General features: G+C 31.6%; 2 protein-coding genes across 3 annotated transcripts in view; one reads left to right on the forward strand and one right to left on the reverse strand.

Annotated features, from left to right (window-relative positions):
- Window positions 1-14,224, reverse strand: part of LOC129231201 (uncharacterized) — a 175,412-nt gene that overhangs the window by 92,469 nt on the left and 68,719 nt on the right. The gene's annotated exons all lie outside the window — the stretch shown is intronic.
- Window positions 9,245-14,224, forward strand: part of LOC129231184 (uncharacterized) — a 48,333-nt gene continuing 43,353 nt past the window's right edge. The window contains exon 1 of the mRNA XM_054865433.1: window positions 9,245-9,290. The gene's annotated coding sequence lies outside the window, so the exon portion shown is untranslated. The remainder of the gene's footprint in view (window positions 9,291-14,224) is intronic.

Raw genomic sequence — 14,224 nt, forward strand, 5'->3', positions numbered from 1 at the left:
AGCTAGAGTAATGAACTTTTTCGTGTGTTTGATATAATTTTTAGTTTTAAAATTAAAAAGAATTGAAATTTCGATCCTTTGGGTTATTTTTTGAGGTAATATGATCCCTTAACTGAATAAATAATAGTTACAAACTCTGGGTCTATTTAAATTTGTCTTTCTGATTAGCTCATAGTGAGATAAGATATTGCGACACCATTATTATATGATAACACCTTTAGTGCGCCTCATCTCAGTATTTCTTGAGACATAGCAGTCAATCCCACTGAAAAAATGGTTCGATTGCGCCACTCGTTTTTTAGAGAAAGGCTCCAAAGATATATTGAATGTCTTTTCTTATGCAGGTCCACCTGAATTCCATTTTTTACGAGAATAATTTCATTGCTTCTTAAGATTTAACTATCAGGATAAACAAGGGCAAAGTTTTATTGCGCCTGCCGCTCAAGAAGCGATTGGGGCCAAAAAGAAATTAGAAATGGTCGTTTCTATTGAGGTTCACCTGCGTAATATTACTTGTACGAGTCTGAAAAACTACTTGAGATACAGCAATTACGCTAAAAGGTACGGCCCCTTCAAGAATCGATTGACTCTAAAATGAAATGTGTAACGCTTACACTTCGATGCATTGAAAAAGGGGCTCATTGAAACCCCGAAGTGTCCGCAGTTATCTGAAAATTTTGTGCGATAAAACTTTGTTCTATCTTATTTTACTCTTGCTTAATCTTTCATTCATGCAAGGCTGCCAAGACAGAGTTTGGTCGCCACCCCCTTCCCTGATAAAACTTATAAAACTCCGATTCCGAGCTGGGGCTGACAAGGCCTCTCGTCGGCCCTCTATTCATGCAGTGATGGGTTTACAGATTTGAGGGTCCGTCGCAGTGCAGTTTTGGGGGGCCCTTAGAAAAGAATAAAACCACTTAAAATAATTTTTATTTGACTTCTTAGAATCCCTTCAGGGTACCTACATAGTGGATGGTCCTCCAAACTGTGACATTTGCCGTCACATGGTATATCCCTCGCTGTATTCGTGGTGGATCACATTTTAGATCACTTCCAAAATATGAAAAATTTGAGAGAAGCAGCTTAATGCCTTATCAGGGGCTCCCCGATGGGAGATCGCGGGAGTCCCTCGTGACCTATCAAAAATTCCCTTATCCGGCAAATTGTGTCTCACGATTCGGCAAAATAATACCATTCGGCAAAATTTGGAGTTCTACTCAGCAAAATTATCATCATTCGGAGAAATTTGGAGTTCCATTCAGCAAATATGAGAATTTCAGCCCTCACGAAAATTTAAGTTCAAGACGCCCCTGCATCTTACCAAATGATTTTCCTTCCTTTAGCAGTAGCAGAGCAACTTAAATGAACAAAAAATGTGCAAATTGGACTTTTTATTGTTAATTAATTTATTTATTTTTGTTTATTTTTGCATTCAAATCGTTTGAAAAGACTTTCCTTTTTATATCGCCTTCGCCCATCCATTCATAGAAATCAAGTTGTTGCCTTACGCACAGAGCCACAGTCATAAATTATCGCATCTCAGGAAGTAAATATGAAAACGATAGTGCATACGAAGAAACGCCCTTGTCAGTCACACTAATCTACGGCACCTGTTAACCTGATTTGCCTGCCATAACTCTCGGAAATTTTTGACGCAAAAAATGTTCCTGTCAGCGATAAAAAATCCGTCCTTCGCGTGTTCAAGGCGTAACCCGCTTCCCGACATCCGCTCATTGTGTAACACTTCCGTTTTGAAAGTTATAAACATGGTCATCCTTTTTTTTTTCTTTTTCTGTTAATGAATATTGAAGAAAGTTTATAAAACAATCAGGTCTCCATAAATAAAAATACATGACTACACATTAAAAAAGCCCTCTAATTTTTCAAACATGAAAAAAAAAACAGCAAAAAAAATAAATAAATGAATAAAAAAAACTATAATTTTTGTATTGTGAAATAATATAGTGTATGACTACTTTTTAAGAAATTAATGCCGTTTTAATAACAAAGTAATGATTTTAATGCCAGCTTCTAAGCATCCGCTCATAGTGTAACACTTCCGTTTTAAAAGTTAGTTATAAACATGGTCATTCATTTTTTTTTTCTGTTAATAAACATCGAAAAAAGTTTAAAAAACAATCAGATCTCCATAAATAAATAAAATAAAATAGTTCCGCAAAAAAACCTCGAATTTTTGAAACATGAAAAACAAAACTATAATTTGCATATAGTAAAATAATAAGTAATTCGAAGCGTAATATATCCGTTTTGAAAATTACAAACATGGTCATCCAAGTAATCTCTCTTTCTCTCTCTCTTTCTATCTCTCTCTGTTAATGAGTACATAATGAGTATACAAAACGATGAGGAATCAATAACGATTAGGCCTCTATAAATAAAAATAAATAGATGGTCACACGAAAAAAAATTCTCTCTAGTTTTTGAAACATGAAAAAAAAGAAAAAGAAAGAAAGAGAACTATAGTTTGCGTATAGTAAAACGATAAAGTATAAAACTAATTTTATAAGAAATCAATGATTTAATGCAATTTTAATACCAAGTAATGATCCGTTCAAAAATCCGTTTTGAAAGTGTTTAACAAGGTCCATCCAAATAATATATATATATATATATATATATATATATATATATATATATATATATATCGCAGTTGTTACAACTGCGATTTGGCAACAGTGTAACTGGGTAACTTTGATGATAAAGAGTGCTGAAATCCTTTCAACAGGAAGGTGCTTTTTGGATGCCCTGCCCCAGCGATCTGTTCGATTGGCGAGGCATCGGATTTTTAGTCTCTGGCAAATGGATACCTGGACATAGACATTGTTGTCGACGAAATGTTTGAAATCATGTGGTATGTAATTTTTCTCTTTTATTTTGCAGGTCAGATCTGGGGGGTTGGTAATACATGACAGCATATTACTAATAAACCTTACGCATACTATTTACACGTGTAAAATTTATAGCATTTTATCCAAACAATAAGCATATACAACGTTTTATAATTTTCCTGCTTACTGTATTAAGCCTAATAAGTAGCTACACATATAAGTTCGTTAATTCAAATACACATACTTTTACTTTTAATTTTTGCTGCATGTATGATACTGACCCGCACAGAAACCTTGCAGAATATTTAATATGCCAGCTGCTCCAGCTCTTCGTAAACGTTGCAGCAATTTAATACCCATGATTTCATTAATTCTTGTTTTCAATGTTCCTAGTTTATTTTTTAACGTTCCATGTTCATTATTGTTGTTGTTATTGTTGTTTATCTTCGTTGTTACACTTATTTCTGTGCTACCCGTGTATGTGAAACTACATACTTTGCTATATATATATATATATATATATATATATATATATATATATATATATATATATATATATATATATATATATATATCTGTTAATGAATATGGAGGAAAATTTCAAAAACAACCAGACCTCCATAAATAAAAATATATGATTTCACAAAAAGAAACAGTAAAAAATCAAAACGTTTTATTTTTTAGACATGAAAAAAAATTGATTTTGCGTACAGTTCAATTATAGGGGGTATTTTATTTATTTATTTTTCTTTTTTTTTTGTTAAAATGTGTAAGACTACTTTTCATAAAAAATTAATGATTTGGTGCTATTTTAAGGCCAAATTAATATTTATTATCCCCGGATCCCGTCATCAGCTCATAGCACAACGCCATGATTTTAAACGCCATGGTTCAATATTATTTGATTATTCTATTATTATCTATAAGCAGAGATTTCTGAAAATGTTAAAATTAAACCAGAAAGAAGATAGAGAGAAGTGGAGTTTTACTTTGTTCTGCCATCTGTAATTCGAATTAAGTGTCATAGAACTCTAGGAGTTAAACTATTTGTTATCAATGAAACAAGTCTAATTTTTGCAATGGCCAGGGATACTGTCATACTAAACAGAAATAAAGTTGAATTAGTGTGCTTTCAGAAGAGTTAATTTATATTCAGGAAGCAAAAAAAGTTGGTTACGTAATTATATTCAGAAATGACATAACTAAACAATAAAACGGCTAAAAGTCGAAATAAAAGAATACAGACAATTTCACTAAACTCTTGGTGAACGTAAACAATGTCAAAAGAAATTAATTCATATCCCCAAAATGTCTGAAAGTTAAAAACACGATTAGCAAACTTAAATTTTTTTAAACACATCTGAAACATTAAGCTAATTTGAATTCTACTCCAAAACCAGGTGCTCTAAGCAACTGAATACAACGGATGAATTATCATAGAAAGTTATGCGTGAATAAGAATGCCTCATTCCTTATAACTTTAAAACTTATCAAAAAATTTCATGTTTATTCCAAGAATTTGAAAACAAGGGGAGTATAGAAAGTTAGAAACAATGTCAGGAATACTACGCTCTAATGTCAGGAATATGACACTGTTGTCGAATTTATCCGTCGAACGGAAAGGCGACTCGGAATGCCTGGAATCTGTTTCTATGGAAATGAAGTCACTATGGAATAACTCTCCTATTTCATTACATTCCTTCCTGGCGATTTGTGCCGCGTCATAAATTTAGTCGGACACATTTTTTTCTGTGAATGGAGATATTTCGAGAGGAAATGTCGATTTCTGGGTAATTTCTTTATTGAAATAGAAGCATAAATGTTCAGAACGATAATGTATCAGAAACCAACCGACCTTCTAGATGCCCATAAGTATTATTTTGTGTTTGGTGAAATGCTATGCATTAAATTCGTACGGCTACTAAAATAAATTACTTAGGATTTCAATTGAAGATAAAGTACTTACCTTTTGATATTATGTTTCTTTTTGTAAATTTAACTTTAAAGAAATTGTTAGTCATATTCTAGGGAACTGAATTTTTTTCCAAATAATTTTCGTGTATTGCATAGCCACGAATTCTAAGCTGAAAGTTTCGCCTTAGCTAATGGATTGTTTTCTCCAGAAACTAAAACCATTTCAATCAAATAAATCTTCTTCTAAAATATTGATTAACATATTATATATAAATGTATTTCTTGACTTATGTCTTTGTTTTTAAATATGGTGTCACAATTGTGACCATAAAGGTAGTGAGAAGCAAAGGGATGTAAGTACAAAAATTAAAAATTTGGAGAAAGCCAGTACAAATGGTTGGTGCACCTCTCCTGTCTTGTGGCAAGAAACAGTACTAGTAGCCCTGGTATGTGCTGCTATACAGCATGATTTAGAAACAAATTTCAATGAAAGTCTACCTAGGACCGCAATTTTAAACGATTTTTGCTCAAAACTTGAAAATGTCCACTTACATCCCTTTGCTTATCACTGCCACAACTGGAAGTTAAACTAATATAAAGCTAAAAGAACTGAAACACTAGAGGGGGCATTTATGGTTCTAGAAGTAAAACATTATGGAATATTTGGAAAAAGCGTGGATTGTACTGTCTTAAAGCGATAGCAAACGTAGACCACTCGCGTCAAGAGTACAATTATTTTTTTAAAAAAATTGGTAAAGGGTAGACTATCAATGAATGAGCACTTAATAGCAATTTTATTTCCCAAAAGGCATTACATCTTGGAAAGTGGTAGCATTTGGCACACAACTGTAAAAACATATTTCTTGACATATGTAATTATTGTTTGAAGTAGAATCACTTTTACGGTTCTGAATAAGCTTTATAAAGTGGTAGAAATGTAAAAACGTGCATCAACCGAGTGAATGAATATGCGCAACTGATTGACAAACCAGCTTTTTCTAATCGTTTGCATTTTATAAAATGCATAGAAAGAAATTACATCTGAAAATTTATCTAAGAAAAAAAAAATTTAAGCCTTATCTCTGTACATAAAAAAAAATGTCTAAGAAATTGCGAAATTAGGTTTCTAACTGTCTCATGCACAGAAAACCGCCATAGCACCTACAATCTTGAAATATGGCACAAAATCACTTCGGACTAAGGGGGGAGGGGGCACAAAATTCTTTTTTCAAAAAATTATGAAAAATGTTTTTTTTTTCATAATTTTTTTTTAACTACACTTTTACATAAATTGCACATTAAAAGGTTAAAAGATTTCACACACCCCTTATTTCATTCGAAAAAACTTTTTCTTTACTGCACTAGATGAATTTTGTTTTCAATTTTCTTAATTAACTAGAACAGGAAATGGGTTATTAAGTCAGAAAAAATCCTAGATTAAACTTAATTCAAACTTGGAGCTAATGAGCAAAATGTTACTGGGGGACTACTATTTTTGAAACGTGCAGAACTAGCATTTGCTTTACTCACTAGAATCTTAGCTCCTATAGCTGTGAAATTTGGTACAAGTTTGTCTGTATCCCAAGGGCTGTGTGCGCTCTTCAAAATATTTTTTGGCCTTCATTCCCGTAACAATAAATGAAGTCATAAAAAAAGCATGATAGAGGGCTCAATCATTGTTGAAAGTATCGCTAAAAGCAAAAACAAAAAAGTCAAAAATAAATAAAATAATCCAATCAATATTTTGAAAAGTAAAAATTGGAAAATAGGATTTGAGATGGGGAAAGAATGTCTGTCGCTCTGTCTGGTACACCTAATAACTTTTGAGTGAATAATCTGATTGAGACAAACTTTTTTTGATTTAAAGATCTCGGTGAGGACACTTTCACCCACATTTCACTTATTCATTTGAAGAATTTTTTGTTCAATTTTTAACAGTTCAAAAAAAAAAATTACCATTAGATTATCATTATTGCAATTTTGTTAGATTATTTACCATTAAATTGAAGCCAAATATCTGTCTCGAACTTAAAAGACGGATTTGCTTCAAAAATACAACTTTGTTATTAAAAGCTCTTAAGGAAGAACACACCGTCGTCACAATGCAATAGTAGGATATCGTTCTGTTATTCCTAGAATTAGATGTCTTACTACTCTGAGGTGACGATATACAGAATATATTTTTTGATTTAGCTGTTTGAAGGGCATATTTTGAGTAATTCTAAAAATAATTTACATTAGCGACTACTGAATCAAAATTAAATGTAATGAAATCTCAAATGTTTTTACCACGACTGCAGAGTCGGAGTGGAATTTACCAATCTCTGACTTTGATTCCTGAACCCCAAAATCAGTTAAATTCCGAATCCATGACTCCGACTTGGTAGAAATGCGGACTCGGGAAGAAAAAACCGGCTCCTACTCTTGAACTTTTAATATGTTTATGAAAAATATTGTGACTTGTGACAAGAAAAGTGGAGGGGGTAAGGTGAAGTGTGACACTTTGTGACAAAGGGGGGAGGGGATCGAAAATGTTGCAAAAAAGTTTGACGTCATTTATGGACAGGCACTAAAAGAATTCTTCTAAACAATGTTAAACCAGGGCTGACTGAAGTTTTAAATGCAACAACTAAAGTAATTACAGAGCAAAAACTCTGGTCAGAAATTTCCTTTACTATATCAAGTGAAATCACTAGTTTGTGTCTGAAATTTTAAATGCAACAATTAAAGTAATTGAAGAGCAAAAACTCTGGACCAAAATTTCCTTTATTAAATGAAGTGAAACCATTAGTGTTGTCTAATAGTTCATTATTCCTCTCAAGACTTTTACTCAGTATATTTTGAGCGCTATGCGGCCTAAGCGACAGCTAAAAGCCATGGTTACGATAGTAAAAGAATTTTGTAATCATTTTGATCTTCGAGAGGCAAAAATAAACTAATAAATACAGTCAGACCACCGGTGAGATGAAAAAGCGAACAATCAGTTTACCAGTGAAAATGAACGCATCTATTAGCTTACAGGGATGCCAGCTTTTGCAGATGGGGTTCAGTCTTTAAATTAAGCAGAATCACATTGAACTGAATGAAACAACAAAATGAATGAAACACTTCAAATTTTTCCATTTCTCCCTCATTCACATAAACTCGTCTTAACTGGTTTTGCCTATTCCATAGCAACCGTAGGCATATAGAACAATTGGATAAATTACTGGAAATGCATATTTTTTTCTTTTTTTATTCTTGTGAGAGAAGGACATATGAGAAGAAATCTAAAATGTTATATTTTTCAATTCTCATGTTCCTAATTATTGGAAAAATGTACCTTTTCTTACTCTCTCATATATAGATCTCCATTTCTCTCCATAGATAAAAATACAATTAAAATTATGCATTTAATGTTATTAAATGCTTTGCGTACTTGTGACTACGGTTATTGTAAAAATGCAATCTAATATATCCTTTTATATGCATTTTCTAAAAGTTTATTTCTCACTACATTAAAAAGTTGTATATGAAAGGATATATTCTTAAAATAATCATGATCGCAAGGGAACGAAACACTTAATAAATGTTAATGAATAAATTGTCTGGATTGTATTTTGTATAGCGAGAAAAGATAAAATACAAATGAGAAGATATATAATTTTAAAGTAATTAAAGGGCTTCAATTAATTGGGCAAAAAATATTAATCATTGTAAATGAATCAATCAGCAGAAATGTAAATGGTGATCAAATGAGCAAAAAAGAAAATATGTATTGAATAAGTTTTCAATAATTAAAGAGCGACAATGAATAATGAAACTTGAGAGGGTAAAACAATAATTGTAAACGAATCAACCAGAAGAAATGCAAGTTTTTAAAAAAGAAAATATATGCGATAAAAATGTGTTTTTTAATAATTATGATCTGGAAGAGGAAATAAAATGAAAAAGTGAATTATTGCAAATACATCAATACATTAATTTGTCAGGAAGAAAAAAAAGGATGTAAATTTATTTTCTGAGAAGATATATTTTTACAATAATCATTAGGAAGGAAGGCTTAGGATTAGCTTAGAATGCGGAGATAATAATAATAGTCCATGGAAATTATTAGTACTATTATTATTGCTATCATACTTAAATAGATTAAATAAAATGGAAATATTTCTGCTATTTAATATTATTCAGGGAAAAAAGAAGCAGGAGTATACCCTTTTAATGGTTCACTGTTGCAAAGAGAGAGAGAGAGAGTGAATCATGAGTTGAGATGATAGATCAACCGTGAAAGCGGTCGCGGACAAACACCATTTGCATTTCATCATTTTCATCTTTAACATAAAAAATTCTATTGATGCTTCTTTCACACTACTAACCCAGTTATTTGTTGTCAGTTTTCACTTTTGACGGAATTGGGGCTAAAATGAAATTCGGAAACTCAAACAAAAAAATGGCTTCCATACCGAAAATGCATATAACACATCACGCATTTCAATTCTTTCGCACTTCATTTTCATCATCAGTGTGGAATACGCGTCAACTCTGCAGGTGAGTGGACAGTTACTGGTGTTATGCTGCTATATCATAGTATAATGTAATCACATAACCAAATTAAAGTCATACGATAGATATTCAACAATTCATAATTGAAATTTAATATTGCACTATAGAGCCATTCCATTTCAGATCAGGCAGGGTCTGTCACATGACCATCACCGATTTTTTTGAAAAAATTACAGTAGTTACAACTAAGGGACATATGAAATATCCCAAAAGGATTTTGCAAGAAAAAAAATTTTTCTTCAGTTACAGCCTATTAAAATTCTGCACAAAATCCGCCATTTTGGAAAAAAACGGCAAAACACTCCATTTCAAATGGACACTATTTCAAAAGTATTTAACCTATTCGAATAATTCTTTTTTCTAAAAATAAATAAGGACCCATATATCCTCTAGACATCATTTTTGAAAGTTTAGTTAGATTTTTTGATAAAGAAAAAAATTCATTTTTGCCGCGAAAAAACTGCATTTTTACCGAATTCATGATTTTTTTTCTCCATGAAAAAAAAGTTTTTTTTACTAAACGGAGATGGCAGTCTAAAGCCCTTATATGATAGTTTCATAATATATTTTATTAGAATCCTTGGATGCATACAGCCTCGGAAATAAAATTTGAAATTTTGAAAATTTTCAAAAATTAGCGATTTTTGAAGTGATTTTACTCAAAAAACCCATTTTTTTAAATCTAAAAATTGGCTCATTTGTACCCCATATAATGCTTAACAAGTGGATAGACACCGCATCCAGTATTTTTTCCCATAAAATGTTTTATGATTTTTTGAAAGTGACCTTATCGCCCATGGCATGCATGTAAAATAAAAATTTCTAATAATTTCAGTCACTGAAAATCTGATCATATTAATGGATTAATGCCTAATAGCTACAATGATGGTGCACTTTATCAGCAACAAATAAAATTTTACTGACTTTTAATAATATAGCAATATCAAACCGCTTTTGATGACCCAGTCAATTCGTCTTTTTGTAAGACTCTGTGTGTAGCCTTTAGATAGAAGAGCCTTTGGTGATTATATTAATGACTAATTCAGTGGCTCCCAAAAGCGTTTGTACACCTTGAAATTTTGTAGTAAAACCAAAATAACGCAAAACTGAATTCGAATATGAATTCCAATTTTTTTTTTTTTTTTCACATCATTCCTATGCCATTCTGAATAAAACCCAGCAGTTTTTTTTTTTTTTTTTTTCAAAATATCTGATGACCCAGTCAATTCGCCTTTTTGTATTTCATTATATAAATATATTTTTCTGCTGATCAGCGCCTAATTGTTATGTGAGCTGAGCTCCCATACTTCCTTATTTGTTTTACTTGAATTTTTGTATTTTTGACCGAATTCAGGCCACTTAAGCATTAAAACAAGTTCTGAAGACTATAGGGATCCTGCACTTCTTTTGTTAGAAATTGGATCCCTGGCTATAATAGTCACCTTTAGTGAGATCTGTTTGGTTACCTCAACTTACAACCATGTTCAATTGATTACTTCTCTCATAAAACAGGTGGGCTTTTTAAATTCTTAAACTACAAGTGAGTTTTACGGTTTGAATTTAGTATTAATATTCTTACGTATAAAAGTAATCATAAGAGGTACGATCCAAAAATTATGTGACAACATTCGCCAATGACAACCAAAGCACGAAATTAAAATTAATTGTTTTAAATGCATTGTATTGTTCTTCCCTTCGATGATTTCCCCTGTCGTGTAATTGAGTTGAAGAGAAAGACTATTGAAAGAGAAAAAATATGATTTGTTGCTGCATATGAAAGTAACGGTGAATGCATAGCTTTGGAGACGAAATCAACTAATATTTATTTAAAAAAAAGGAAAGATTTTAACTGTTACTGATAAAGTACATCATTATCATAGCTAGTCATTAATATAATCACCAAAGGCTCTTCTACCTATAAACTACACAAAAAGTCTTACAAAAAGACGAATTGACTGGATCATCCAAAGCAGTTTGTTACTGATATATTATTAAAAGTCAGTAAGATTTTAGTTGTTCCTGATAAAGTGCACCGTTTTTGTAGCTATTAGGCATTAATATAATCAGATTTTCAGTGACTGAAATTATTAGACATTTTTATTTTACATGCATGCCATGGGCGATAAGGTCACTTTCAAAAAATCATAAAACATTTTATGGGAAAAATTACCGGATGCGGTGTCTATCCACTAGTTAAGCATTATATGGGGTACAAATGAGCCAATTTTTAGATTTTTAAAAAATGGGTTTTTTGAGTAAAATCACTTCAAAAATCGCTAATTTTTGAAAATTTTCAAAATTTCAAATTTTATTTACGAGGCTGTATGCACTCAATGATTCTAATAAAATATGTTATGAAACTCTCATATAAGGGCTTTAGACTGCCATCTCCGTTTAGTAAAAAAAAAACTTTTTTTTCATGGAGAAAAAAAATCATAAAATTGGTAAAAATGCAGTTTTTTGGCGGCAAAAATGAATTTTTTTCTTTATCAAAAAACCTAACTAAACTTTCAAAAACGATGTCTAGAGGATATATGGGTCCTTATTTATTTTTATAAAAAAGAATTATTCGAATAGGTTAAATACCGATGGATTTGGAAAATTCCTCAAAAGCAGTTTATTAAAGCCTCACCCTCGAGGGGCTTTAACTAAAGGAAATATCAAAAAAAAAATCACACACAAAAAATTACATTTTTGTCGTTTATTTTTAAAGAATTTAATAGTATGTTCGACTTAAGCTTTACAGGCGATAAAAGCAAAACGTGAAAACTAAATTTACGAAGGTCAATATTGGAAAAACAATCCGTAAAACTAAGTACATTTTGTTTAAAAAGAAGTTTTGTTTAGATTTTATGCAAAATACTTTTATACAACTTTCGAAAAAATGATCTTCTTTTACAAAAAGTGTTTAAAAAAGTTTTCCAGTCTTCGAGAGCGTGCATTCCAAAAACGGAATTTCGAGAGTGCTCCTTTCCCTTTGAACAAGTTACTTAACATTAAACATTAAACTGCCGTCTTGCTTAACAGCACGAATAGAGTCATGTTTTGCACATTTTTTGCTATGAAGAAGATTTGACCGATTCAAGAAATCTTGCTTCGTTAAGTTCGTTAGATGTTTTTCATTACGATGTTAATTGGCACACATTTAACAGCCAGTTCTGAATAACTTTCTTCATGTTTCTCATATTTTTAACTGTAGCGTAAATGTAATTTTTTCTCTGCATGTTTAGCAACAATTTTGACACCACACCTTTTGAAGAATCCATATTTACTCCTTCACAAAATTCACAACCGATATTCTGCAAATTTTCATCTATCTGTACGATTCAAACCACAGTAATGGGAGGCTGAAGAACTCAGGGCTCCATTTCCAAAGCAGAAATCGATAAAATACGAAGAAAAAAAAGCAATTCTGCAGTACTATCGCGTTTCTCTATTTTTATAAAAGTTGAAAAATATGGTAAGAAACCTTCAAAGAAGCATCGAACACATTTCACAACTCAAAGGAAAGTTGAAATTTATGACAGATTGAGAGATATAAGTTTTTAAAAGAGAACTACATCGTTTTGAACGGTTTCGTATGAAGTGAAGGAACGGAGAAAGCTATCTGACAGCAGTTATGAAAATTGACAAGGGTAACAACTGAAGTAACAGACGTAACTGGCAACAGATATTTTTTTAATGATGAAAGAGAAGCAGTTTCTCGAAGATTAATGTCTGCCTTACGATATTTCTCAAATGACAGAAACTTTTTAAAATTGCATGTGGAAACTTATGAGTTTTATATATCTTTTAGCGGTACCTGAACGGCTTTGCCCGTAGTAGAAAGTTAAAAGATCATTTGGTTCGCCTGTACATTTACAAATAATGGATGATGAATTTCTCGCCAATATGCTATGATAATTTGCTCGTGCATGTTACGGTTATTTGCTCGTCCATGTTATGGTAATTTGTTCGTCCATGTTATGGTAATTCGCTCGGTGCAGAGGAATTAAATCCACCAATAGTGGTAAAAATAAAATCATAGAAAAAGAACAAAATCAAGTTTTCTAAAAATCGCTTCGATGTACTCCCCCCCCCCCATGCTACGAACTAATTTTGTGCCAAATTTCATGAAAATCAGTCGAACGGTATGGGCGTTATGCGTGTAACAGAGATCCAGATATCAGAGATCCAGAGATACTTTTAGCTTTATTATTAGTAAAGAAAGATAGTGTTGATGACATGTTCTGACTATGAGAAACATTTTTAAATAGTTGACATTTCTTTTTACTAAATTAATGTAAGTGGCTACTTATGGTTCAGCAAACCAGTAATTGACAATGTCTTATGTTATCAATATCAAGTTTACAATCAATATTCTAGGAACAATATCAACAGATTCTATAAATAGATTAATTCAAGAGAAAAAAAATATCCCACCACATTTTCTTCAAGCACGAGGTTTTATCTACAGTGTGTTTTATTTTGTTAATGCTTCTCAGAGAGCAGTAGTGAAGTTTCTTTAAATTTAAGTTTCTGAATGGTTCCTTTATTAAGAAACTAAAATTGCTGTTTTTTTTAAAGTTTTATTGGTACTTACTCATTCCTCGGCTTTCTTTCTATTATAAAGTTATTGTTCTGTACCTCAGAGAGAAAGGAACGTAAGTCACATTATGATAATTTTCGAGTAGAGAGGAAACACTTTTTTTTCTAGCTCATGCAAAGGATGGGACGCGCACTCCTTTGCAACCCTGGTAAAAAATTGAAATGGATTTTTTTTTTTTTTTTTTTTTTTTTTTTTTTTTTTTTTTTTTTTTTTAAGAAATACAATACAATGCACTAATAAATAGAAAATCGCAATTTTCGAACTTGCGTCCTTCTGGCTCTGAGGTACAGAGTTTTGAAATTAAGATGAATATCTTAGATCCGTTTAAGCT

This window comes from Uloborus diversus, chromosome 1, assembly GCF_026930045.1.
Source record: "Uloborus diversus isolate 005 chromosome 1, Udiv.v.3.1, whole genome shotgun sequence".
Taxonomy (NCBI): domain Eukaryota; kingdom Metazoa; phylum Arthropoda; class Arachnida; order Araneae; family Uloboridae; genus Uloborus; species Uloborus diversus.